The 13,090-nt window shown below is 42.3% G+C and overlaps 1 pseudogene; it reads right to left on the bottom strand.

The window, feature by feature from the left end:
- LOC125863834 (uncharacterized) overlaps window positions 1-13,008 on the bottom strand; it is a 140,451-nt pseudogene extending 127,443 nt beyond the window's left edge.
- Between the last annotated feature and the right edge of the window lie 82 nt (window positions 13,009-13,090).

The raw sequence follows: 13,090 nt of genomic DNA, 5'->3' as shown, positions 1-13,090 counted from the left end.
TTGTCAAACACCTTGAAGGCATGTAATGGAATCAAAGAGCATGGAAAATAGGGTAGTAATTATGCAGCCAAACCAGTGAACAACCTACAACAACACCTTTTAACACCCACAATACCACATGAAAATCTCCACATCCATTCCAAATTTAGATTCAAGTTCTAGAGTCACAACATGCTCAAAACAATCACTTTTCATGTTTAAAATTCAATGTGCAGGAAATTATTACAAAGAACAAGACTAATTTATGAATCTTAACTTAAACCATGAATTAGTGAGTAGAATAGAGTCTAGGCACTATGGGTGGAAGGACCCATGAGTTCAACACCACATACCTTGAGTTCTTATGAAGGTCTTGAGAGTGTCTTCAATGGAAGCTTGGAACTTGGAGCAAGAGTCTCTTCAATCTTGAGGAAGGTTTTGGATTAGGGTTCTTGAGAGAACTTGAGAGAAAATGTGTCTAAGTATGGGAGAGGTGTTTTGGGAAATGTTTTAGAGATGGGAATTGAACTAATGGTATATAGGAAATAACATATGCCCTTTGGAAAAATATGGTCCAACACTTAGAAAAAAAATGAGGCGGGTGAACAGTAAAAACACTCACTGGAAATTGCATTTCCTGCCGGACAGATTTTACAAAAATGGGCATAACTTCTTCGTTCGAACTCTGAATGAGGTGAAACGAAGTGCGTTGGGTAGATAACTCAAAGGGCTTTCCATGGATATGTTATGGGCCACCCAATTATTTGTGTGCTAGGAGATATGACCGTCCAAAGTAGACCCTCGAAAAAGGCTTCACGTGGAAATTTCGGATTTTGATATGGTTGCTCTAAAATTTGGGTTAGACCCATCTCCCACTCAATTTGACCTCCTAAACAAGAATATGAAGTCGGATTTTCGAAAAACGAAACATATTTTTTTTATATAGCTAAACAAGTTTCCGGTAACTTCCGAAGCACATTTTAAAGAACTTTTTGGGTCATTTCAGTATGATTATGAGTATGTACATTATGACTGTGAATATGATTGTGGTTCTGTTAATTGGATCAGGTGTCACATTTCAACACATTTATTACAGCGGGTGTCACGTCTTGACACATATATTGGATCAGGTGTCACGTTCCAGCACACTAATTGGGATTGGGTGCCATATTCCGGTACACTAACAATTTGGGCATAGGTTCCATGAGAGGATCATTTAATTGTTATATTCACTTGTGATTGAGAATGTGATTTGTACATTGCTCTTGAGATGATAACTGTGTATATATTCTGTGCATGTCATCTTTACTATATTGTGACTGCCTATATATGTTTCACTTACTGAAATGGTCGTGTGATCCTATCAGTACACTATGGTTGTGTACTGATACTATAGTTGCTTTTTCTTTGTTGAGAACAGGGCATCTTCAAGTGGCTATTGATAGACCTCAACTAGGACATCATTGATCGAGACCGGATTGGCTGCCACGGAGTCCTTTATTTTTTTATTTAGTCAATTCTCTTAGGACTTAGAACATTGTTTAGATGTTTCTTATGTTTAGTTTTGAGTTATACCCATTTCATTAGACTTATTGAATTTAGATGTTCTGTTACAATGAATTTCAGTTCTAGGGGATAATTTTTGCAATAGTTGGTTAGTTGCTTTTTTAAAATCCTAGAGTTTATGAGAACTTATTTTATTAGTCATTTAAACCTGCTTCCGTATCTTTAAATGCCTACTTTTTCATTAAGTTGTGTAGTTGGGTTGTATTAGTGGTTCTCCTACCAGAGGGTTAGTGTGGGTACCAATTACGACGGTCTGGGTCGTGACAAAGTTTTAATCTGAGCCCAAGATTTGTTCATCTCATTGATCCAAAATGAGTCTAGTAGAGCCTTGTGGAATGGTATGGAGATGTCTGTACTTTTCTTCAAGAGGCTATAGGACTTTAGGAATCTCTCTGTTTTCTTTTGTTCTATAAAATTGATTCCAATTGGTATCTGGCGATCCGAATTGGTATCTAATCTTCTTCCTTCTTCTGTCTGCAGATGGTTAACACTCGTTTTAAATGCATTAGGCTCGTAGCTCCTCTGAATGAGCCAACTAAGGAATCCCCAACAAGAGGCCGCGATTGAGGTATAGGTAGAGGTAGAGGAAGGGTTAGAGTTCAAGGAAGGATAACACCCGCTAGGAATGGAGTCCCCGTTGCCTCATGTGCCCCAAGAGGGGGTACAGGAGAACGTGAAAATAAAAAATGAGGATGTTTTTGGACAAGAGAAGGAAGTACAGATTAAGACTACAAGAATTCCTCCCTTAGACCAAGTATTAGCTCAACAAATCATGTCTTTTATAAGGGGTTGGTTGGCCCTAGAGTCTTTCCTGCAGTGCAAGCTGCTGAACCACCGATAAACTTCCCCCTTACTGTTGTTACTATTCAAATGGTAGATGGATCACTAGGGACTGATGCTTTCTTCTATCCTTTGTTGGGTCCCGTAATGACTGTTAACGAGCATGAGTTGTTGACTATGTTTCTGAAATTGAAGTTGCATGTATTCCATGGTTCTGAGAGTGCGGACGCCTATGAGTTCATCTTTGTTTGTTATGAGAGGTTTCATAAGGTCAGTATTGTACATCAACATTGAGTTAAGGGCCACATTAATTGAGGAGATCAAGGCCAAATAGTTTGAGGATAAGAATTTGAATGAGCATAGAAAGAAGACATTGTTTGGCAAGGCACACGATGCGACTTTAGATGCGGTGGATGCGCTCAGATTGAAAGGAAGGATTTGTATTCCTCCAGTAGGTGACGTGATTCAAAAATGATTGATAGAGGCTCATGGTTGCGGTATTCCATTCATCCGGGTGTGACCAAGATTTACCAAGATTTGAAACGACTATATTGTTGGCCAGACACGAAGAAAGACATAGTTGATTTTGTGCCTAATTGCAAAAACTATCACCAAGTTATGTACGAACATCAAAGGCCTGCATGTTTGCTTCAGAGAATGCCAATTCCGAAATGAAAGTGGGAAAGGATAGCTATGGATTTTGTGGATGGCCTTTCCAAGACTTTGGGAAAATTTGATTTTATTTGGGTAGTGGTTGATAGATTGACTATGCCAGCCCATTTTTTTCTAGTAAGAAAAGACTATAATGCACAACAGTTGGCTATGTTATATGTGAAAAGGATATTGAGGCTGGATGGAGTGACACTTTCTATCATCTCAGACCTTGGTACGTAGTTCACATCCAAGTTTTGGAGGAAATTGAATGATTAGTTAGGCACTCAACTCACTTTTAGTACAATTTTCCATCCACAAACGTATGGGCATTAAGAGAGAACTATTCAAGTTCTAGAGGACATGTTGAGGGCATGTGTGATTGATTTTAAAGGACATTGGGATAGGTTCCTACCGTTGTGTGAGTTCTCCTATAAAAATAGTTACCACTCGAGCATTGACATGGTACCATTGGAGGCACTGTATGGTAGGTGATGTAGATCACCTATACAATGGTTTGAGGCAGAAGATGTGAAACCCTTGGGGGTAGAGTTGCTGAAGGATGCTTAATATATTATAAGAATCATCAAAGCTAAGCTTTAGCAGCCTAGAGTAGACAGAAAAAGTATGAATACTATATTGTAAGAAACATGGAATTTCAGACTAGTGAGAAAGTTCTTCTTAAAGTGTCACCCATGAAAGGGGTGATGAGATTTCGTATGAAGGGCAAGCTTAGTCCTAGATACATTGGTCCATTTTACATTCTTGACTGTGTAGGGCCAGTGCCTTATAGATTGGCCTTATCCCCTAGCTTATCTGGAGTTCATCTAGTGTTTCATGTGTCCATGTTGAAAAAACATCTTTGGGACGGAGATTACATTACACAATGGGCATCAATTTTGTTAAACAAGGACCTTCAGTAGGAGGAGGAAATAATTGCAATTATTGATCATGATGCCCAGAAGCTGCGGACCAAGGAAATTATGTCTGTGAAAGTTCAATGGAATAATCATCCAATTGAGGAAGCTACTAGGGAAACCGAGAAGGACATGCGAGACAAGTATCCCAAATTTTTCAATGATCCAGGCAATACTCTACATCCTACATTAGCCCATTTATTCTAGTTTGTCACTCGGGGATGACTAATGGGTAAATTGGTATCTATTGTAATGACATGTTCCCGTCGTTATAGAAAAGCCAACGGGGAAAGAATTGGGGCCAAAATAATCGTTCGTAATAACTTGGAAATTCCTTGCCTAGTCCAGATTTGAACGAAATTTGAGTCATGCGAGCTCTAGGGAAATCTGGTATTGAACTAGGATCTATTGGTAAATTAAATCACATGAGTGGATAACTACGACATTAAGGACCCCGTACGACTTTACGCAATCGAATTCGGGCGAGTTGAACTCCTGAAACTGATCTTAGCAATATCGAGTAGTTTTTGAACATCAAGGGTTGCAGGTGTGTTGTGAAATAGGGTTTGAAACTATAATTTTGACCCTCTATCTCTGTTCAAACTTCCAAGGTGGGGTTTACCCCACCAGAACGGGGCCGATGTGGCGGGTTGGTTACTGCTACGGTGGGCCAGTCGCGAATTAAGTCAGGATTAAACCCCAAAAACATGTTTTTTCTACAAATATATTCTTAAGAGTAAGGAGACAACCCAGGACGAGTTCTTGATGGTTTTCAATAACTTTTGGTTCTAAAGGTAAGGATTTTCAGCCCATAATCTGTTTTTCGATCCGTAGAACTTAAATTCTTGATTAATTATTATTGGGAGAGGGTTTTGGATTGAATTTGATGGTGGGAAAAATCCCTAGCCGCACTTAAGGGGTTTGGTTTTGGGTTATTGGGTTTGTTATAATCTAAGTTATTAATCTTTAATTAATTGATCCCTGTATTAGATTATTGTTTATAGACCACGACCAAGTGGAAAGAATTAGTAAAGGGAAGATTCAAATGTCTTAGGGGGTTCAAGCTTTCTTTCGAGATACGTGATGATTTGATTTCATGTTTTGGGTGATGTATGTTGGTAATTGCTAATTATAATGTATGTATGTATGTGGATGAGGCATTGCTGATCAAACCTAATGAACTAATAAATAACAAACAAATGTATGCCATGATTCAACACTTGATTGTATGATTATAAGTATGTACATTACGAGTTTGAATGCGATTGTGGTTGTATTGATAGGATCAGTTTTCACGTTCCGACACATTTATTGGAGCAAGTGTCACGTTTCGACACATATATTTGATCGGGTGTCACGTTCTTGCACACTAATTGGGATCAGATGCCACGTTCCGGTACACTAACAGTTTGGGTAACGTTTCCAAGAGAGGACCATTGAATTGTCGTGTTTACTTGTTATTGAGAATATGGTTTTGTACATTGCTCTTGAAATGATAACCGTGTATATATTTTGTGCATATCATGTTTACTATGTTGTGACTTCCTATATATGTTTCACTTATTAGAATAGCTGCGTGATCCTTCAGTACACTGTGGTTGTGTACTTATACTGCACTTGCTCCTTCTTTTTTTAGTACAAAACATATTCAGGTGGCTATTAATAGACCTCATCTAGGATATCAATAATCGAGACCGAATTTCAAGGGTGAGCCAGTTCATTCAGGTTGCCACACAGCCCTTCATTTTTGTTTACTCCATTCCCTTAGGACTCAAACTATTGTTTAGATGTTTCTTGTGTTTAGTTTTGGGTTGTACCCATTTCTTTAGACTTGTTGAATTGAGATGTTTTGGTACAATGACTTTCAGTTATAGGGGTTAATTTCCATAATAGTTGGTTAGTTATTTTGTTGAACTCCCAGAGTTTATGGGAACTATTTATTTCATTATTCATTTAAATCTGCTTCCGTATATTTAAATGCCTAGTTTTTCATTAAGTTGTGTAGTTGGGTTGTAGTAGTGGTTCTCCCACCGGCGGGTTAGTGTGGTGGAAATCACGACGGTTTGGGTCGTGACAGTCTTCATTAACACGATGTTCGGAAAAGCAAAGACACTTCCCATACGTGAGATATAGCAGACAAAGCAAAATACTATCACGACCCGGGAGTACCCCCTAGACGTATCATGGCGTACTTGACCCTGAAGGGCTCTCATACAAGACTCTAGCATTATCATTACATAAGACATAGAAAATAATGCGGAATATTTAAAAACATTTATAATAGAAGTCAAACTTCATTTTTTTCATAAAGGAAAATCATAGGAAACTAGACTTTGTCTCATACACCATCTAAAACATAGGAATACAAAGTTTGGGACTTAGCCCTTTACATCAATAAAAGTCACAACATAAGAAGTATAATAGAAACTAAGAAATGGATAATCCATCCTCAAACTTGAGGACTCACCACAACTTTGAGATAAGCAACCGATTTGGACTTGCCCCGTTTCGAGTAGGTGACCATCCTCTTGGGTGTCATCGTACCTGCAGGAACGTCATTAGTGCCAAAACTAACCATATGCATCACAAGAACTTATTTAGAGTTGGTAACGACCCTAAACTAAGTCCACAAAAAAAAATATGACAGATTCTACAGAAGTCATCCACGGAGGAAACCTATGGTCCGTAGACTGATCTACGGTCCGTGGATATCTTCCGTGGAACAGGGGGTCGGAAATGTAGGTCGCAGATGAAAACCACGGAAGTGCAGAAAAGTCTGTAGATGGATCTACGAACCGTGGTCCACCTCCGTGGTTTTACACTTGGTGAAAATTCGGAGGTGCCTCTAATGACGAACCCCATCTATGGTCCGTGAATGGATCTACGGTCCGTAGATGACCTCCGTGGATGCCTTTTTCTGCATTTCCTTCAGCTGTCTCTAAACTTTCGCGCCTGAACACCTTTTCTGCAAAACATGATAAAACACATAAAAAACCAATATAAATAGGCCCTAGACACACACAACTTGTAAGTAAAATGTATTAGAAATACCGTAAACTCACGGTATATCAACACCCTCAACTTAAATTCGTTGTTTGTCCTCAAGCGACGCACTAGAACTCTAAACGACACTTGTATAGAAGCAAGCATTTCTAACTCAAGCAATCACATGGCTATCTACCTCTTCATTGTTCGGGTGCACATTCGTTCTCTTAGACTCGACAAGGCAACTCATGTGGATCACATCATGACACAGACCAACCAACTGACACACAACATAATCCTCTTTTAGCAAAAATTTGATTTCATTCATGGTACAAGGATTTATTCAACACTCACGCTCAGAAGTAATTTCAAATACAGTTAGTGCTTACTGCCATAAGCTTGCCCTTATTTTCACTGCTCAGACTCTTCAAACTAGACTCCAAGATCACTATAGGACTTTATTGGCTTGTAACGTAGGCTCAGGATCAAGTGTGGTACATTTGGGTACTGTTTAGTGACTTTCTGCCCTCCTTGTCATTACACTAGGCTTTTAACCTCTTTTTGCCCCATTTTTGTCATATTATTGCTTTACCGCTTTCCCTTGATTTTCTTCAACCACGGAAGTGACTTTAAACTTTGTAGCTCAATTTCTTTTTATTTTATTACTCCTTTATCTTTGAATAATTCACATCCTTTCCTTACGTTTCCCCCATTTTTTATTTTATTTTATTTTTTTTATCCCCATTTTTCTTTCAGTTTCCGCTTTCATAGCCACCCTCAACTTATGGATTTTCCGTTAGTTGAGGTGCACAATACCTGATGTCAGGTCAGGGCCAAGATTGAAGTTACTTTTTACATTAGCCACCCTCAACTTAGGCTTTTGGCCTAAGTCAAAGTGCACATGTCCAAGGAGGGACCGGGGCCAACATAGTAGATTATGGGAAAGTGAGTTCGGGGTTTTAGAAAGAAATGGTTTATTTTTAGGCTCAAAGTGGGATCAAAGGGAACAATTATTTCATTTGGTTGATTCCTTCTAGGCAATTTATGGATTTTTCAGAACAACGGCCTATGAATTGTCTTAGCAGGACTAACCGGGCAAGTTCTAGTTTTGCACAAAACTGTTTGAACAGTCAATGATTCTCACCCACTCTTGGCACAAGTTTCATTATCAGATTATCAGATTACTCAGTTCAAGTTTCAGGTTTAATCATGCAATCAGGTCGATTGTTACTATGTCATACTCAGAGCCAACACAATCAACAACTCGTAGCCTACTTCTAGCATACAACCCAGAATCTGACGGGTATCATTTTTCCTAATCCATCATGCTTCGTTCTGTATCATGCTTCTACACACACAATCCTAAGACATGCCTGTTCAACAAAAATTAAACAGTCTCTTGGGGTAAAAGAACACAGCCAAGAAAACCCCAAGAGAGGATTCATGAGTTGGGTAACTCAGGCTTCACCCTATCACTCACGATGCATTTACCCCACCCTCAACAAAAATAGATGCAATTGTCCACAATGCATACATAGACAGTAAAAGTGAATGGATTTGAGTGAACCAAACTTGTGGCGCAAAGCGTCGGTGAATCATCAACAAGCAGGGGGATCCGGTTTCCCGGAGCCCTCTGGAACATCAGTGGGGGCACCATCAGTAGTGCCCACCTCACTAATCCTAGCACCCTCAGTAGTGCTCTCTATCAAACGCTCCGTACCATCAGTGGTGCTTGCAACGCCTCTCAAAATGGGCTGATCCTCTGCAACTGGGGTAGAGCTCGATGCCCCTGCAGCTCTTTCACGCACCCTCTGCTGGCGCAACTTTTCGTCTGCGATCGAAGCCCTCCTAGCCTCTTTCTCCTGCCAATGCTGTCTTTTATAAGCTTTCTCTTCCTCCGTGCGATGAGAGCGGTGCCGCTTGCCCTTGGCATGTGTCGGTGCAGGACACTCCTCGGCGATGCCACTGAATAGAGCATCTAGCACTGTATCATCAGCCAGCGCAGTAGGGGCAGCCTGAGTCTCCACTGAAGGTGCAGCAAGAATGACATCAATATCAGTCCGGAGGCTGGCTATGTCAGCTTACAAAGTAGATAAGTCTGTATCCGGGACTGATCGCTCGAGGACTCACAACTCAAATGCGTGAAGCCGCTTGTTAACCGACAGGACCTTACGATCCATCATCCCCTCCATCCTGCGCTCCAATCTAGCCTCAGGCTCGGCAATCGACTTTTGCATCCTAGACTAGATGTGATGCAGCAGTGTGGCCATCTGCGCCTCGAACTTTTGTACTCTGGCCATCGGGACAACCGTCGCTCCTAACTGTGGTGTGGACCGGGAATAACTAGGAGCAACACTAGTTGCCTAAGAAGAGGAGCCTGGGACAGTGTCGGTGTGGTCTAGGATAATGGGGTCACCGCCCTGTGCCTGCCCCACAGTGTATGCAAGATCGGAGCCCGGGGGGTACCTTAATCTGGGGCTCTCTGCGAGGTGCTGCCACATTTGCGTCATCCCGAATAAGGCCGATGTCCAATGCCCCTGTTGGGTGGACTAGCCTGTTACAATGCCTGATCGACACTCCAGAGTCCCTACACAAGTGAAATATCAGACAGGGGAAAGGGTAAGTAGTGGAGGTCCTGAAAGCTCTCTCGTGGATCTCTGCCAGCAGCATTCGGCCAAAGTCGATCTCTACTCCCGCCACCAATACAGCAACCATCACCGCTCTGTCCCAAGTGACATGATTGTCAGCTTTTGTGGGCGACACTCTGTTGCGTACCAACAGCTAGAAGAATTTTGCTACGAAGTTCAATGTGGCCTTCCGGATGCCCAACCATAGAGCAGCGACCCATTCTGCTCGCTCGCCATCTGCAGCAATGTACCTGGCCAGCCATAGTATCACAGACTCTCGCTGCTCAGCATTCCTGTGGAAAGTGCCACTCCGCACGATGTCCCAGCGGTAATCAAATTCTGACGTGTTAGGAGACCAAGAGTGGCCCGTGGTAGGACCATAGAGAAAACGGCTAATGGTGGCGGGTGATATGTCCACCGGACACCCTCGAACCAAGGTGGAAGTGAGCGGGCCCTGAGCTAGTGGCTTTGACCGCTTGGAAATGGACCCGCGGAGAGTGGAAGCATAGAACTCCCGGACAATCTCCTCGCTATACGTCCCTGGGTCTCGAGACATCCAGTCACACTTGTGAAGTTTGAACAGCCGGTGAATATCTGGCATAGTATACAAGCTCCCCGTGAGGACTCTACACTCCTCTTGAATTAATCGGGCCATTTTTTGTTTGTCATTCACCATCTTTGCATCCCAATAGATTTGCCATTGACCCTCGACACACCACCTATTCAGCTCCCCTGCTACCAGAACGGGTTCACCATTCCTTGGTGCAGGAATGGCCTCTGAACTAGTTGCCTCATCAGACGAGGTTGCTTGGTCATTCTCTCCAGACCCTGTGGACGATTTGGCGTTGGACCCTGTAGCATGGACAGACTCTGATTGTGAAGAGTGGGTAGACTGGGAGCTTGAGGCATGGGTAGACTCGGATTCGGACATAGGTCCCTCCGAACTGGAAGCAGCCCCAGTTGGTGACCTAATCAGTGTGTGCTCCTCATCAGACTGGGAGACAGTGACTACGTCGGGGATCACCTTCCGGGGGTGCTCCTAGGTGCTGCGCGAGAGGCCCTAGGGTTGATAGGCACATATGCGGGGTCAGAGTCATTCTCGGTGTCCTCATGAATCAACCGGAAGCTAGGGGCAACCGTTTTGGACTTGCCCCGTTTCGAGTAGGTGACCATCTTCTTGGGTGCCATCGTACCTGCAGGAACGTCATTAGTGCCAAAACTAACCATATGCAGCACAAGAACTTATTTAGAGTTGGTAACGACCCTAAACTAAGTCCATAAAAAAAATATGACAGATGCTACAGAAGTCATCCACGGATGAGACCTACGGTCCGTAGACTGATCTACGGTCCGTGGATATCTTCCGTGGATTAGGGGGTCGGAAATGTAGGTCGCAGATGAAAACCACGGAAGTGCAGAACGGTCCATAGATGGGTCTACGAACCGTGGTCCACCTCCGTGGTTTTACACTTGGTGAAAATTTGCAGGTGCCTCTAATGATGAACCCCATCTACGGTCCGTAGACGGGGTATCGTGGAAGCCATCAATGCCAGGTATCATACATTTTTGGCTTTTGGTTTCAACATTAACACAACCTAATCATGCATATACACACTCAAAATATGCTAGTTCGTCATTCTTAAGATTCCGACCGATAATTATACCCAACAATTTAGACTAGATGTGGAACCCTAAGTCGAAACTAGCATATAGTATTTACGATCACATAAACACACATTACAATTAATGCTATACAATCACTATCTTTCGTTCCAAGGGCATTGTACTATTCAAGTTTATCATGCAATTTCATCTAACAATTACCCAAGGTCAAGACCCACTCCCGACCCTCTAAATTCAACCTATGAATCGAAATTCAAAGTGATGAGAAAGTCTATTACCTTACAAGCAACAAGGAGTGGGATGATTGCGTGTGATACTATGATTTAGCAAGACCAAGGAGTCACCTTTTCGTCACTGACCAAACACCGGACCCTTTTTGTCAGATTATGGAGTGGGTTGACTATGGTATGGAAGTAGTTTTGGGAATATATGGAAGGGAGGATATTATGTGGTGGTCATGGAGTGATTTGGGGAGTTTAAAGAGTGGGTGAAACGGTTTTGGGAGTAATGGAGGGAAGGGAAATGATTTGAAACAATGGGGGTTTTAAGTAATGGGGGTCCGGGTCGGGTCAGTCAACTGTAGGGTTTGGACTCACGAGACCCCGTCTACGGTCCGTGAGCCTATCTACGGTCCGTAGATCGGGACCGTAGATCACAATTATACTAGGACAATTTCAAGGACTTACCTGGGATCTACGGACACCATTCACGGTCCGTGGATTAATCGACGGACCGTCGATGGGGTTCGTAAACCTTTGCGCCAGACCATTTTTTGCAGATTTCTTGCATAGTGTACCTGCACATGTAGCAACCAATAGGCTATTTTTTTACATTTTCTAGACACTTTTTAGACACGGACCCTATTTTACTTCTAGCCAACACTAAGAACTAAAATACTGAAACCCCTACCTACATTGATACAGAGACGCAAGTAATCAAAGAAAGCTAAACTACGTAATGGAAAACAGAACCCTATTGTTGGCTAGATTGTACATGTTGGGTTGCCTCACAAGCAGCGCTTGATTTAACGTCGCGGCACGACGCAGGTATCTTGATTACTCCGACTTCATCAAGATTGCAGGCCTCGATCACTTCTTGCACAGTTTCAGCATTTCCCAGATAAATCTTGATCCTTTGCCCATTCACCACAAACATTGTTCCATCCTTATTTTCAAGCTCAACCGCTCCATGGGAGAGCACTTTTGTGAGCAAAAATTGCCCAATCCACTTGGTATTGAGTTTGCCTGGAAACAAGCGCAACCTAGAGTTGAATAGCAGCACACGATCACCAACCACAAATCCTCGCTTTTCAATTCTTTGATCATGATACCTCTTCATCTTCTCTTTGTATAAGGCTGAACTTTCATCAGCTTTTAGGCGAAATTTATCAAGCACGTTCAAGTCATTCATCCTTTGATTAGATGAAGTGCCCCAATCCAAATTTAACTTCTTCATTGCCCACATAGCCTTGTGCTCTAGCTCTACTGGTAAATGACAAGACTTCCCATATACAAGTTGGTAAGCCGACATACCTATGGGGTCTTGTATGCAGTGCGATATGCCCATAGAGCATCATCAAGCTTCCTAGACCAATCCGTTCGATTGGCGTTCACAGTCTTCGCCAATATCTGCTTTATTTCTCTGTTGGACACCTCAACTTGACCGCTAGTCTGTGGATGATAAGGAGTGGCTACATTGTGACGGACACCATATTTCTCAAGTAGTGTTTTGAACAACTTATTACAAAAGTGAGAGCCTCCATCGCTAATAATAGCCCTCGGTGTACCAAATCTGGAGAAGATATTCTTTTTCAAGAATGCGGTGACACTTTTACCTTCGTTGTTGGGGAGTGCTACTGCTTCCACCCACTTCGATACATAATCAACCGCGACCAGAATATACTTCATCCCATATGAACTCACAAATGGGCCCATGAAATCAATGCCCCATACATCAAACAAT

Source organism: Solanum stenotomum, chromosome 5 (genome assembly GCF_019186545.1).
Source record: "Solanum stenotomum isolate F172 chromosome 5, ASM1918654v1, whole genome shotgun sequence".
NCBI classification, from domain to species: Eukaryota; Viridiplantae; Streptophyta; class Magnoliopsida; order Solanales; family Solanaceae; genus Solanum; species Solanum stenotomum.
The sequence above is the reverse complement of the archived record's forward strand: the minus strand, read 5'-3'. Positions and strand labels throughout refer to the sequence as shown.